General features: G+C 37.6%; 1 long non-coding RNA gene across 1 annotated transcript; it reads left to right on the top strand.

Moving 5' to 3' along the window:
• Window positions 1–1143: 1143 nt before the first annotated feature.
• On the top strand, window positions 1144–6207 carry LOC141725361 (uncharacterized). The gene is made up of 3 exons (XR_012577229.1): window positions 1144–1551; window positions 3531–3722; window positions 5942–6207. It is a non-coding gene; the product is annotated as an uncharacterized LOC141725361 (long non-coding RNA).
• The last annotated feature ends 8618 nt before the right edge of the window (window positions 6208–14825 follow it).

The raw sequence follows: 14825 nt of genomic DNA on the forward strand, positions 1-14825 counted from the left end.
AAAAACTTAGTGTTGTCAGCTGTCTGTGAATGCCTTCTTGATTGTCCTGTCTGGAATACATCAATCTTCCTCAATATAATTAACTGTGTGTGGCTTTAAAAGAATGTATTAACACCAATCACTGATGTTTATTGCATATGTTCCCTCCTCCATTGTGTTTCCTTCCAATATATTTAATTTTTTATACCTGGATCTAAGGTAGTTTTTGAGCTTCCCAAGATTTTTAACAAAAAATTCCATCTCCAACAGAGCAAGAAACTTTTTTTAAAGACATACAATTCTGATGGCAAAATGTTGTTCAGTGTTTTTTATAGATCAAGGCAGAGTTCTATGTAAAGGGGTTATTTTTCTATTGTACATAAAAAAAGACCTCCTTCAGGGTGATTTTCTTAAGATGTAAATATTTCAAGAATTTAAAGAGTTTTCATTTCCCTCAGCCCCAGGTAAAACATAAAACAAATGCATGGTCCTACCTGCCACATTTCTGCTTGCCTCTTGGCACACAGTGTGAGGGAACACAGTGTAAAAGAGCACCTCATAAAGCACATACCTCTTTGTGTAATATTGATTATGAGTTCATAAACTTCCATGGTATTTTCAACATAAAATATAACAGCATTCATTTTCCATTACAGAAAAGTTTCTTTCTCTTTAATTTAGAGTGGCCTGTGCTTTATGTCACAAAAATGACATGTCATTTATGTCGCTCTTTTTCTTCCCCACGGGCTTTTCCAGCAGGTCTCACTGCGCAGGGGAAATTCAAGTAATGCTCAGGAATGCAACACACATCCATGTCTTCAGATAAGCCTTTAGATTGCAGGCAGCTATACCTCTTTGACTTCCAGTGGCTGCTTCATCATAAGTAGATGTTGCCCAGGTTGAAATTAATTTTTCATGTGGTTTTTTTTTTTTCCCTACATTAATGGGAGTGATGTTGTTGATGAGGCGGACAAATTATTTTCCACTGATTGTAGAGCAGACATTTTATAATCTGTGTGAATCATTGTGGCCTGTGTTTTCTTTCATCTTATTCGCTGGATGTTTGAATAAAGCATGAAGCTGGTGAGGAGTGCACACTAAAGCAGACTGCAAGGGTTGCTGCTGGGCAGCCATCTATCTGTATTGCAAGCCAGACACTGTGAAGGGAAGAAGTGCTTGAGTCAATCATAAGTAAAGCAAGGAAAAAATATTGGAGAATCCCTACTGCACATGTCTAGAGGGTGTCTAGAGCAAAACTGAGCACGTAGAATCGCAGAAATGCAGAGGTCATCCAGTCCAACTGACCTGTTCAGGCAGGATCCCCTAGAGCACATTACTCAGGGTTGTGTCCAGACTGTTCCTCAGTATCCATAGAGGAGGAAATTCCACAACCTCTCTGGCGAACCTGTACCAGTGCTCAGTCAGATTTGAAGTAAAGAAGCTCTTCCTGATGTTGAGGTGGAAGTTCCTGTGTTTCAGTTCACGCCCATTGCCTCCCATCCTGTTGCACAGCACTGAGAAGAGCCTGGCTCCATCCTCTTGGCACCCCTCTGCAGACACTTATATTCACAGGTATGGCTGATTCTGGTTTGTGTTTGGATGAGGATCTGGATGAATTGGTGAGACTTTCTTTAAATTTATTTTCCTTGATACAAGGGCAGACACAGTTGTGTGCTGTGTTGAATTTTCCCATGCCATGAGTTGGCTCTAGAGCAAGTAGGTTCCACATAATCCTTTCTTGGCGTGTGTATCACACCCAAATTTTCTGTCCTGGGCTATTTTTGCATATATGCAATAGTGTGAATGAAATAATTTCTCCTCAGCTCTCTCTTTGCATAGGCACTAGCTCTCCTGGCAGTGTCCTGCCCACCTAGGGGCTCTAAACCTGGGACCTAGGAATATGCTGTACCCTGTAAGCTGGGGGGCCTGGGAAGCAAGGCATGGTCTGGAAGAAAAGCACCTTGCTGATAGCTGGAACCAGAGGAGAAGCCCTTCTGTTCTGAGCCTCTCTCTAAGAGACACAGGGGAACCTGAATGTCCACTCCCCTTCACGCAAGGAATGTGCTTATCTCTAGCTGTGGACAAATGTAAGGGGCCAGAAAGACTTCTGCACTGGAATAGCACTTCCCTCTGCTTTACCTCTAGGGCTGCATGTGAAGGAGCACACCAGCATCTCAGCATACACTGTTGATTATATATGCAGGAGGCAGTGATTAAAAACTGTATTTATCCAGTGGTTTTTTTTTTTTATGGTTTTGTTTTCTTTTACCTGAAAACCCAAAGACTGGAAGAATTTCAGGATATATTATAAACTGAGAGCAGTTGTGTTCTGCAATTTGTAGCTTAGTGAATTCGCCAAGAATGCTGAGGTAAAATTACTTCTAGCATCCCCTTTGCAGGTATTATTTTTAAGAGCTTTCTCAAGATCACAAAACCTTATGGGTGCAATGTCTATGCAATGTTAGCATATTACAGCTCTGAAGGAAAAGAAGGGCTGGTATCTCATAATGAATTTGACTGGCTAAAAAATGGAGTTGAGCTTTTCAAAGTTGGAAATATCTATAAAAGAAGTACAACTCCATTTCTAGCCCCTGGATGCATTCTCAGTTCTGCACTTGAATTTTACACAGCTGTTCAGAAACAAAATATTAGAATCAGTGTTGTTGTGTTTTACAGCATGAATTGAAGAAAAAAGGAATTATGGAATAAAGAATTAACTTGAAAAATTGTGTGGTCTTTTGTGGATGGCATTTAAGCTCAAGACATACATTTAATGTGTTTTTGCATCTCTACAAATCCTGAGGGATAGAAACTTGTCTAAAAGCATATTTTCTTAGTTAAATGTCTCTATGTAACATTGTCTACCAAATGTTGCTGTGTTATTGTTAGACAGAACAATAAGTCATGAGGCTTGGGAAATATTCTGGTTTCAAACATTTCATCATGTTTATTTTCCCTATTATGCAAATATGTAGAAAATGAAAAGAAGCCTTGCATAGCAGTTTGTGATAAGTCAGCAATATTTTGTATTATTCTTCAGTTTTTCTTGCCAAAACCTCTTGACTTTGTTACATTCATATATTCTTGCAACCATTAAGTGATGAGGAGGAGCAGTCATGAAAAAGCATCAGTTTATCTTGTTATCCTATTACAGTGATTTCATGTCTCTTGGGAGCTGATTTTTAACATTACTCCTACACATTTGGTGACTGATATACTGATAAAAAGACCTGAGCACACTTCGCATTTCACTTTGCATGACAGAATGAATAGTAGGTAGTGTATGTTTTTAAGATGTAGTAACAGATCCTACAGGATCTTTGCTTTTTACCTATATGTGCAATCCAAACACTTTTGAAATCAACATGCATCTTTCCATTGCTTTTAATGAATACAGAATTTCATCCTTTACTTCGCAGAATATGGCAAATTTCTTGCTTTAGTAGCAGCTATATTTACATAACTTCTTGTGCCCCAAAAGTCTGCTTAAGTCAAGTAAAGCACCTTGTGCTAAAACATGGAGGAATTACTTTAGACATTTTTTTTTACAGCTTTAAATATTTCAGGATGAGTGGAGGAGAAGTTAACATGTCTGCCAAAGGAGCCTGGCTGAACTACAGAAAGCTGATTCATGTGACACTGGTTCTGTGCCTCTCCTGTCCCTGGCATGGATACACAGTGTAGGAGCTGTGTGAAAACTCACCCCTACCAAATGAGGGGAAAATGCACACTTTCTCTTACAGGTAAGAAGCTAAAGCCTTCTCTATATTTCTTGTTCCAAAACCTGACAGTGATATTGCTGAAAAACCAAGGCCAAATGCATTTGAATTCCATTACTATATAACTCAAAAATAATGATTCTTCTGGAAAATATTTACCTAATTTAACAATGGCCTTTCAAAACTGCATTTTTTAAATTTTACTCTAATGACAAAACAGTTCCTCTCTTAACTGAAAAATGTAATTCTATGCGTAATATCTTTTTCTTTCCTTACTGTGCTATGCCCCAACTAAAATAAATGCATAAATTTAAAAAATGCATCATTGTTGCTGTTGTCATGTTCACCATACTGAGTAATTTTTCTTTCTGTTACCAAATTATGGCACAGCTTCCTTTAAAACAACAAAAAAAAATCTCCCCCACCCAAAAAAAAAAAAAAAAAAAAGAGAGAGAAAGAAGATCAATAAGTCTTACTAGGCTGAATGGCTGACTTCAAACACCTGCAGTTGGTTTTCAATCCATACTTCACCTAGTAATGTGATTAGCACCTGTGTATGTATTTTCCTATTTAAAAAACGTTTCCCTTCTTGCTGCATTCATGCTGCCAGCCTTCCTGCGGCCATGAACCAAGAAGAGAGGTCACAACAGAGCCTGCAAGCAGTACTTTTCAGGGTTTACAGAACATGGGCTTCTCCAGTGAATAGTGAGAGACAATCCTTCTTGGCCCATCACAAAGCAGTGTGGAGGCAGTTGTGAGTCTCACGGATACTTTGACCCAGATTACAGGACAGAAGATGCTATTTTTTTATCCTATAAGGCTGTTCAAAGGAAAGGCATTTCTCTTGCTGAGTAAATGGTAGTTGCAGAAATGTGCAGTGATATATTCATTAGTCAGTGGGAAAGAAGAATGCTAAATTAGTCTGTGCCTGGTGGATTGATCAAAACCCAGCTAACCCAGCTGAAAAACTGATGTAGTTGGTGTAGGAAAGATTATACTTCTTCTCAGAATACCCAACAATAATCAAAAAACAAAAAAAAATTTCTCATTTTTAAAGAAAAAGTTCCAAATTGGACATTTTTCTTTGTGAAAGGTTTATGAATGTAGTTTTCTTAGAGACTTTTTTCCCAGGGAACCGTAAATGTAAATTTTATAAATTCAATTAAAATAAAAATTCCATGTGTTAGCTACTCTCTTTTGTAAGCCTCAAAAAATATAGCATATGCTGTTATCAATGCTCATGTAACTGTTTTTCATTCTTTCTGTAGCACGTGTCTCTGAATTCCTATATTAGTGTGAGGAACAATCCTAAAATACATTTTATTTTTCCCCATACCCTCAGGTAGGGCTGTTCCTCCAGTAGGCAACACAGGGTCTGGGGAAGGTAAGGAAAATCACAAGGGAAACTGAGAAGAAAATGAGCTATTTAGTTGAATAAATAATTACATAAAGTAGGCCACAAGATAAAAGACATGAATATGTTTAAGTATCGTTTGTAAAGCAGAACTAGTTTATATTCCTAGCTGAATTAATGATGATGTCCAGTGAATACCAAGGGAACTAGACTGCGGCTACTGCTGTGGATGAAATAAAGGTTTGATTAAAAATCTGTTTTAAGGAAAAGAACAAGGGAAATAATCCTGTTCACTTCGGCAGGTCCTAGCTGGATTGTTTGCGTGTCCAACCTATATATAGAATTCCCATATGTCTTCAGGTAGGCACACAAAAAAGAGTGGGATTTTTTCAGATTGTGAAACATGGAAAAACCTTTTCCATATTTACAGAATAACCCTTTTAAGCATGCACATTGTACAGTTATGCAATGTTTCACCAAAACTATATGTTCTAAACATGCCTTAATATAGATGCAAGCACTTGAGAAGAGTTCAACACCAAATGCTTACATAATGCAACAATGGACACTATTTCAGCACTCAGTGAATCCCAAAGAATTGTGCTGGACATTGCTTCAGTGGAAGGTAGCCAATAAAAGGTCAGCTAGATCCACCTAAAAATATACCTATAAGCTACAAAAATGCTTGTAGTGAACCGTTGTGGGGTGTGAAACATTCCATGTCCAATATTGTGGATTGTTCATCCACCCACAATTCAGAACTCAGATAGTGAATATTAGCCCAGTTCTGCCTATAAATACTAAATGCATACTTTGGGACAGCAAGGTTTTGAAGTCTGTCCTTACTAATAAATGAGGATATTCCAGCATCTGAAATTTTCATTGACAGAAATTGACTGAACAGTGATGTGTGGAGGTTGGAGAAGAGTCAAGGATTGCCACATGGCTACAGCAAGTCCAGAAGAAGCAGACTGCAGTTCAGAAGAGGGGAGCTGGCATAAAGCTGAACAAAGAAGAATTCTAGAAATTGGAAAGAGACCTGAATCAAGGTCAGAAGGTTTCTCATGAATAATTGAAGGCTTTGGTTAATTTTATTTCTGTTGCCCTCCAGAATTATGCATTGCACTTCAACAGGAGTGAGTTATTTTATTCAAGATGTTCAGAGACTCACTTATGCTATGGAATCTTTTACCAAATGTGTTAGTTTCTTTCTTTTTTTTTTCTCCACCAAGTAACTTTGCTATCTCTCAGCCCAAATCCATGTTTGTGCATACAACATTACTTTAACTATAGCATGTAGTGCATCTGCTGAAGTGTTACTCATATTGTGAATTGCCAGCTAAAATGGTTACCTTCTCCTCAGTATTTGTCTTTCTTGCCCAGACCAAGTAACCAGGTTGATTTTGCATGTATGAGGATAACTCTTACAGCTCACTTAGAGTCTTGCCAGGAGATCCATAGAAAGAATCCTCCCAGTTAATTGCAGTATATTCTTACCTCTACAAAAAAAGAGGTTTAGTCAGTGTGCTTATTTGCCCTTTAGATCCCAGTTTGATAGCCTGCCAAAACATTTTGTCTACTTTCGATTCTCTGTCTCTGCACAGACAGTGACACTTTCCACCTGAGTTCTGTTTGCCACTGAGTGAAGATGATAACTCAGTTCTCAAAAGTGAAATCAGTGTGTCAGATCTGGGTAATTTAGGTATGTCCAGAAAGCCCCAGGCTTAAAAACTTCAATAAACTCTAGCATTTCAATTGGTGTGCCAGACCCATCACTTGTTTCCACTTTGTCATCTTACCACAGAAGTATACTGTCATTTGTCTACAATGACTGTAATTAATGCCTCAGCTTGCAATTCAGTCTTTGGAGGGCTGCAACAGGATAATACATTCTTTACAGTGCACTAAGAAAATAATGTATCTGCTTGTCCAAAATTACAGTGCAGCTCCTCTATGCTGACAGACATTTGTTTATATTCACTCAAGCGAGTTTTTAGGTTGATCCTTGTCTAAGCAACATGTTAAGTGATTAATCTTTATTTTTCTGGTTGAAGACGTGTAATGTGGCATTTTTTTTCCTTAAAAATTTCCATCATCTTATAAATTACTTGATTGCTTTCTGGCTTCTGGGGGAAAGAAGTAAAAAATAATCTTTTTAGCCTCTTTCTACTATCAAAACAGTGTGTATAATATTCCCTGAAATGTATAATGAAAATGTATGAAAAAAAAAGAGTAGATAAATGGGAGAGACAGCCCCTACAGAAATTACCACCATTGAGATGTCATTCTTACTTATCAGATATTTGAATAACAATAGTGATTATATAAACATATATATGTGTTTCTTCTTCACACCCACAATTAACTATGCAAAATAACTGTTGTACACTCATTACTATGTATAATAACAATGGTAAGCAATTAACTTGCCTAAAAGATTCTATGATTCTAAGATAATTGTTTGAAAAGGGATTCAAGGCTTAATGACTATTTCAGCACTTCTGTATCAGCAATCACTGCAATAAGGGCTTTATGTGAGAAATTAGCAGATGGCATCATGAAATACATTTCTTCTGCTCTTGGGTTTGTACAATGTCCTGCTCATCTGTTTCCATTGGGTGCTAATGTGCTTCTCTTGTATTTAATATCTGACTTTTCATTTGGTCCCTTCAAATCTCTCAGCAACACAGCAAAGAGTAATTGATACCTTGGGAGTGGAGGGGGAAAAACCAGCAAAAATTAGCACTTCTGGAAGGCAGAGGGATCCTTTGAGAGCTGCTCTGAGAGGAACAGCGCTACAGGAGCAGACCCTGTCAAACCATGCAGCACCACCTGCAAGACTTTTCAAAAGAGGGTAAAGGAGTGAGCAGGATGCTGCAGTGCTTTTATAACATAATTATACCTGTTCCCAAAGCATCCCATTAAGCCCAGCAACATTGTCACTGAATCTTTAGTTCCGCAGTAGTTCCAAATTTCAAAGCAAAACAACTGCCCCAAAGGAACCCAGATAAAACAAGGCTATTAGTCAGTAAGCAGAAAAAAAGGCAATGGGTATTTGAGAATGAGAATTATTATAAATCCATGAAATTAATGTATTGGGGGACTGGTAAAAGAATGAAAGAATTAGAACAGATGAGTGTGCTGTGATTAGTACTCCCTTCAAATATTTATTTAGCTAAAATAATTGGCAACTAAGTACCAGATAACAATATTTGTAAAATTAAAAAATAAACCACAAAAAACTGCAACAATATCTAATAAAAGAGAGTGTGGTCTATGAATGTAGACATGTCTAATACCTGATTTGATATTATGCAACCAGTATTATTCATTATTATGCATTATCATACACTACCTGTTGGAGGCATTAGTTATGTCTCTAGAAAATGTCCTATTGGATTTTCCTACCAAGTGAAATGCAGGGATATAAGTCTGAGCTAGAAAAGGGAAAATAAAACATGATGAATTGTGAGGTCCATGATCTCTGTCATTCTTTTAAAAAAGACTCAGTGAAGCAACAACGGAGATTAAAAGAAACAGAAGAAATAGTGGGTGTCACAATACCTTACATCAAGTGTTTAATGTAGGCATCTACATATGAGAAAGTCAGCTAAACACCTATTAAGGTATAAAAAAAGAATAAGCACTTCTACAGCACCTTTCCTCTTATCCTAATTTAGATACATGAATTCTAGTTGCTTACAGAGCTGGGAAATTAATTCCACAGTTGATAGTTATCTTTCATGTATTTACAGCATCTTACCTATTGTGTTTGATTCAACAAGGTTTATGTAGCCACAAGAAAAAGTCAAAAATAATCCTGCTGATTTCCATTTAAATAACCATAAAAGCTTAGTTCAGTATATACGCTGGACAAAGAGACAACAGAGAGAAGAAGATATATAAGTATAAATTTATTTATGGCAGAACAGCTCAAATGGTTGGTGAGCATGAAATGGAAAGCAAGACATTTTCAAGGACAGATGGTTATCTAGAGAAGAAGTGAAGCCACGAAGGCTAAGACAGAAAAAGTACAACAAATCATGGAGAGCTAGCAGCACGGTTTGAAGAAGATCTCCGAAATTTAAATCTTGAGTTTTGTGCTTCAAAAATATCACTACTTTTATAGTATTGAACAGGGAACTGTATAGGAATATAAAGTAGTTTCCAATCACTTGAGTAAAAAAAAAGTATTAATAAATTCAGTGATACTTATTTGTTAAAAATGATCTGTTGTCATATTATCAAGCTTTATTTAGTCCCTATTGTCTAGATTATGTCTCCTATCAGTGCTATCTGTGATGTTTAACATTTCTCTGTAATTTTCTTCTTTGGTTCTTTTCTTCTTCAAAGAGAACATTCCAGAGTTATCATTAATATGCACATTTTGCAACTCACTCAGACCAGCACAAGTAACAGCAAGTGTCACTTAATTCGGAACAGTTCTGCTGTAAAAGCAGTGTGAAAGTATTCTGAAAAATAATTATGTAAAATTAGAAGTAGTTTATTCAACTGAGCAGACAACATGTTTATTCATATTTGTAGCTTCCTTAGTGCCTGAATTAAGTAATAATAGCATTTCCTTCTTGGTTCTTGTGTGCATTTGCGAATCAATACAGCTTTGGGAATGTAAGCTAAATGCTATCCCAAATTTTATGTCAATAATAAAGTGCCTTAATTGAACTTCAGCTATCTAAAAGTTAGACATCCAGATTGTACAAGACAATGTTAGGCATCCAGCTTTTGTCAATAAGCATTGAACATCTTGCTTTCTTATCCCTGCCGCTTCAATTCCTTGTCCTCTAGAGGCTTTCACTGCTATTAAAGCTGGATTGAACAGCAAGCTTTGACTAACCTTTAAACCGTTGAAATTAAGTGAGAGAAGTCTCTCTTAGATTGTCATTCTATAAGCTATTGGTTTACCACTGTGCCTATTTCAAGCCATCAAAGAGATAGGCTGTAGGTTGTGTCACTTGCGGTTCAGAGTTAAAATTCATCACAAGATCAATATATATCAGTGAGATGACAGAAAAAAATAAAGTCAGTTTGACTTGCTGGTATTGGAACTGAATGAGTAAATTTGTCATTAAAAACAAGCTCCAAGTTTTTAGAAACAGCAAATGTGCAACACATTTTTGTATAAACATTGCTTTGAATAAAAGCTCGCAAGATACATTTTGTGGGCTAAAATATAAAGAAAAAATAAGCACAGTGAAGTCTGAGCAAAACTCCTTGAGCAAGTAAAAAAAATTCTTATCTTTGCAACAAAGATGGAAGAGTCCTGTAACAAGACATATATGTTTCTGTGCATATCAACACCTGGTCATCCTCACTGAACTATTCACCTCTGTAATTCCATTTTGCAACTAATGCTCCCGTTCTAGAAATATTTTCTTCTAGAAACATATGGAAGCTGGCTCCAAAGGTAAGTTGGAAACGCAGCACCTTAAAGACAAGAGTTCATCACATTGTCTTCTGAGTACCTCTTGTAGGGGAACAGCAGCCACATAGGCAACATGGAGAAGAACATGGTGCTATTTATATTAATTTTAAGGGGGAAATTTCTTAACTGAGGCTGAGTTAAGAAGTGCACTGCAAAAGGAATGATTTTATGCACTGCAATTTCCTCAAGATCAGGCTTTTTAATGTTTAGTAACTAAGAACACTGTATTAAAGTAACCCCTGCTGCTCGACACTAAAACCTTTGCTAGGGCAATATATTTCCTTTAAGACAATAAAGCTTATGTTATTTTTAGGGTAGCTTAAAATGCACATATGACAATATTTCTTTTATTCAGTTCTAAAGATCCTCTAGCTCAGTAAAAGTTTTTTACGCATTTAGTTGCAGACTAATTTATGTTTTTCAGAATGCAAGATGAGACACTTCAAGCATCAGAAGAGGAACAAGAACAAGTTTTTGTGTCTTATAGGTGCCTTTAGAGAGATCAAATAGCACAATCATTCTCAGGGAGATTTCTTCCTTTGGTCAAGTTGCTCCTACCATGGCACCTGAACACTTCCACCACTCCTCTGCTCCTCCCAGTTTTCAAAACACACCTTGGGTCCATATTTTCATTAACAACTTTATCATCCTCTCTAACTGAAATGACTATTTCAAGTAGGCTCATGGCCTGCCATATGCACATGATTGGCTGGATGGGCACCAAGGCCACTAAATGTAAGTGTTTCACGTACATTTTCGAGACCTGCATGTTAAGACCAAAGATTTGAGGCTTTCCATACACAGTCAGCAGTTTGCCCTTGGTAATAAGCTGTTTGTGCCTACCCAGCCTGCCATCCCCTGTGGCATCTTGATTCCTGTTTCCAAAATCAGTAACATACAGACAATACCTTCCACCACCAACCACTGCTTAGAATAAACGAGGAAATGGCACCTCAGAAAAATTACATTTTTAACATTTCACATTTCTGTTCCCCAGGCTGATGTCATGCTGTGCTTCAATACGAGGTTTGTCAGGACAATAAAATAGCAACCGTCATCATTTTTTTTTTTTAAGAAGGTCCTTCTGACTGCCAGAGGGACTGCAGAAATTACATTTCTGATGTACATTTAAAAGTTGATGTCAACAATTGGGTTCAAGGTCCTTGCAGAAGTAGGTTTCACCACATAGCAGGGATCTGCTGATCCTGGGGAACCTGAAGGGATTGTTTTTCTCTACAGTTATCTGAAGCTTTTATTGGTATGATTTTCTGTTTCTAATTCATTGCTTCACAGGAGTAACTTTTCAGAGTGGAAATGGTGTTTAGAAAATTACCACTACCTTGAAGTCATTGAATTGAACTTACTCCACTGGGAGAAGTGATAGTTTGCTAATGGTTGGCATATATACCTTAATTCTCTGACACAGTCACCTAATCTTTTCCTCTTTCTTTTTAAGAAATGCTGTAGTTAGCCATCATAACTGCTAAAACCTTTCTTTAAAATTTTCATTTGTCTTTTTAGTCATCTCTACTACTCCATTTATATTTTTGACAGCAAACACTTCAGAGACTTATTTATTTTAAAAAGCCTGTTTTCTCTGTAGTTGCTAGACTTCACTGTAACATGCCTCGGGGTCCTTTGGGTTTTTTTTTTTTTATTTTAAAATTGTTTTTTATCACATTGTGTGCAACATGAGTTATTTCTAGCTCTTCCTGCCACATGGACAAAAGTTTAGAAAATGTAATTCCTTTCAAGCAAGTTGTTGTTGTTACAATAAAACCTAACATCAACAAGTTAAATTTTCTGTTTTGGCAACAAATACACATCAATTTTCCTTTACTACTACTGCTGAGGAAAAGGTATCTGATGTAGAAGTTGTCTGGGCTTAACATCCGGCTGAGTCTCAGCTGGCAGAGCAAGAAGTAAAAGGGTGAGGGAGGCATCTCCTCTGTCAATAGCAATTCTTCAAGAAATGAGGAGCCAGCAAAATTATCTCAAATCTCTCCCTCTTGAAGGGCACAAACACAGCACAATGTTGCAAGCCCTTTTTACAAGCTATATTTGCTTTTTAAGAGCAGTTAATAAGTGACATTAGTGGATGCCTGGGCATTAGGCACCATCAGGTGTCTTCCTTCATGGATTACCACATCCCCTGCCATATACACACACATGCTTTGTAGGGAGCCCAGATGAGATCCTATGCTCCCCAGTCTGTCTTTGCATCATGCATGACCTTTATATACATGCACAAACTCCTCCATATTTAATGTTGGCATTATCTCTGACCTTCATTGAAACCTCCTATGTAAATTTAATCTCAAAAAAACTGCTTCCTGAGGTTGAGGGAGCACTTCAGTCCTGCACCTCAGCACCTTCAGGTTGAGCAATCCTTTGTGCTGTTAGGAAGCAGCACAACCTCTGGCTATCTTACAGACCTCACCTCTCAAAGCTCAAGAGCTGTTTTTCTTTTGCCTCTAGCATCTGAGCCACAATTTCTTGGCTCTCCCTTGCAGGCTGGTAGGGTAACCTCTATCTTCATGCCTCTTCCAAATAATGGCAGTGTTTATATATGCAAGTGGTTCCTGTGGTGCCTTTTGTGTTGTCAGAGTCAGCTAAAGTTCTGTCTCATGTGTCTCACTCTCTTGTGCCTTCTTCCTTCACAAATTGTGTAAATTTATGTTCTTAAGGGAGGGACTTAGCTGAAACAACAAAATAGGCCAATAATCTCCTACAGGGCACTTCACGTTTGGATTATTCCATCATTTCCTCTGGGTCATTAGGGGTCCTACCCTGGAGTCTGCTGGCTGTTGTGAGTCCCAATATGTCAGTCCTATACACCTAATTGTAACATGTAGAGTTGCCTTAAGCAGTGTTACCTGTTCCATTCCCTGGAACTGGCTATCTCAGCCTTAGGCATTATTAAAGCACAAGTCTAAAGTCTCTTTCCTAAACTGAACCTTGTTATTACTTTGTTAATTACAAACACTATCTAGGAACACCTTTTCTTTCAAAATAAATTTCCTCAAACAGACAAGCCATCATGAGTAAATCCCACACAGGACTGTGCCTGTCCTGACACCATCTGGAATTTAACAAATTTAGCTTTCTATAGTACAGCTGTTTAGATCTGAGCTTGTTTTGTAGATACCTTTTGTACTCAGCAGAGAAAAATAGGCATTTCTGGGCAGAGTTTAATCTCATCTGAATATAAAATAGGTTAGATGATTACATTCTCAGATTGGGATGAAATGAGCCCAAATAGATTTCAGAGACTATTTCAAAGGCCTGATGCTAAATCTGGATGATGGAAATGTCACATAAGCTTCTGCCCCAAGCAAGTGAAAAGACATAGTCACTCCCTAGTTCCTACTAAGAGTGACTCGCAAACTGTAATAAAGAAACAGGCAGTGAGCTGCCACAAAGTCAGTAAAGCCCACAAGCCACAGGGAATTGGAGGCAGATAGTCTGTCTTTATTTACAAATAATGTAAGCCTCAGACAGACATTCCTCAGAGTGGGCCTCCTGCCTGGTGCTCAGTCACTGCAGCTGGAGCAGAGGATGACAAGCACAGCAGCAGCAGCAGCAGCAGCAGCACTGATGGTGAACAGCCTCTGCTGAGCTCTGGAGACAAAGCTGCACCTTCCTGCTCTTACAACAGAAGAAGACAAGGTATCTTTGCTGCATATAAGCAGTGCTCATTCTTCTAGATTAAAATTGCTTAGTGGGCATGGCAGCTTGTTCCTAGAAACGTGATTCATCCATTTACTCTCTGTAAACAGCTTTATTCTGTAAAAGAGGAAAATTTCCTTTATCCCTGGGGGAAATGGTGTCCTACTTCTATCTAATGGCATCTTCAGAAATGCATACAATAGCAATAATCACTCCGAGGAATAGAGAGGAATTTATAAGGCTTTGCTCGAAATAAAATTCTACATGTTAAAGGGCAAGGTTATTAAAAAATACTCGCAGATGCCTTAATTAAATGAGTCCCCTTTTCTTGAATTCTGAAGTTAATCATTACTCATTCTGAATATCTCAGGCCTGATTCTCCAACAATTGCTTTACTGCTGCTACTTCTACCTGGATGTAGAGGCATGGCAGAACTGAAACACATCAGAATTCCAATGAAAGGAAGGTAACAAGAGATCTCTGGCATTAAGACAATCCTTATTGATTGGTTTTAAAATCTAGACTTAATCCACAGCTGTTTTCTTTACAAAACAAAAATCAATATTTCTGGGCTTAGCAACTAATTTGAATAATTTATTCTTCAGACTACATCTTTTGTGAAAGTGCCTCCTTGTGATCTTTACGTGTAACATGCTTGCAT

This window comes from Zonotrichia albicollis, chromosome 1 (assembly GCF_047830755.1).
Source record: "Zonotrichia albicollis isolate bZonAlb1 chromosome 1, bZonAlb1.hap1, whole genome shotgun sequence".
Taxonomy (NCBI): Eukaryota; Metazoa; Chordata; class Aves; order Passeriformes; family Passerellidae; genus Zonotrichia; species Zonotrichia albicollis.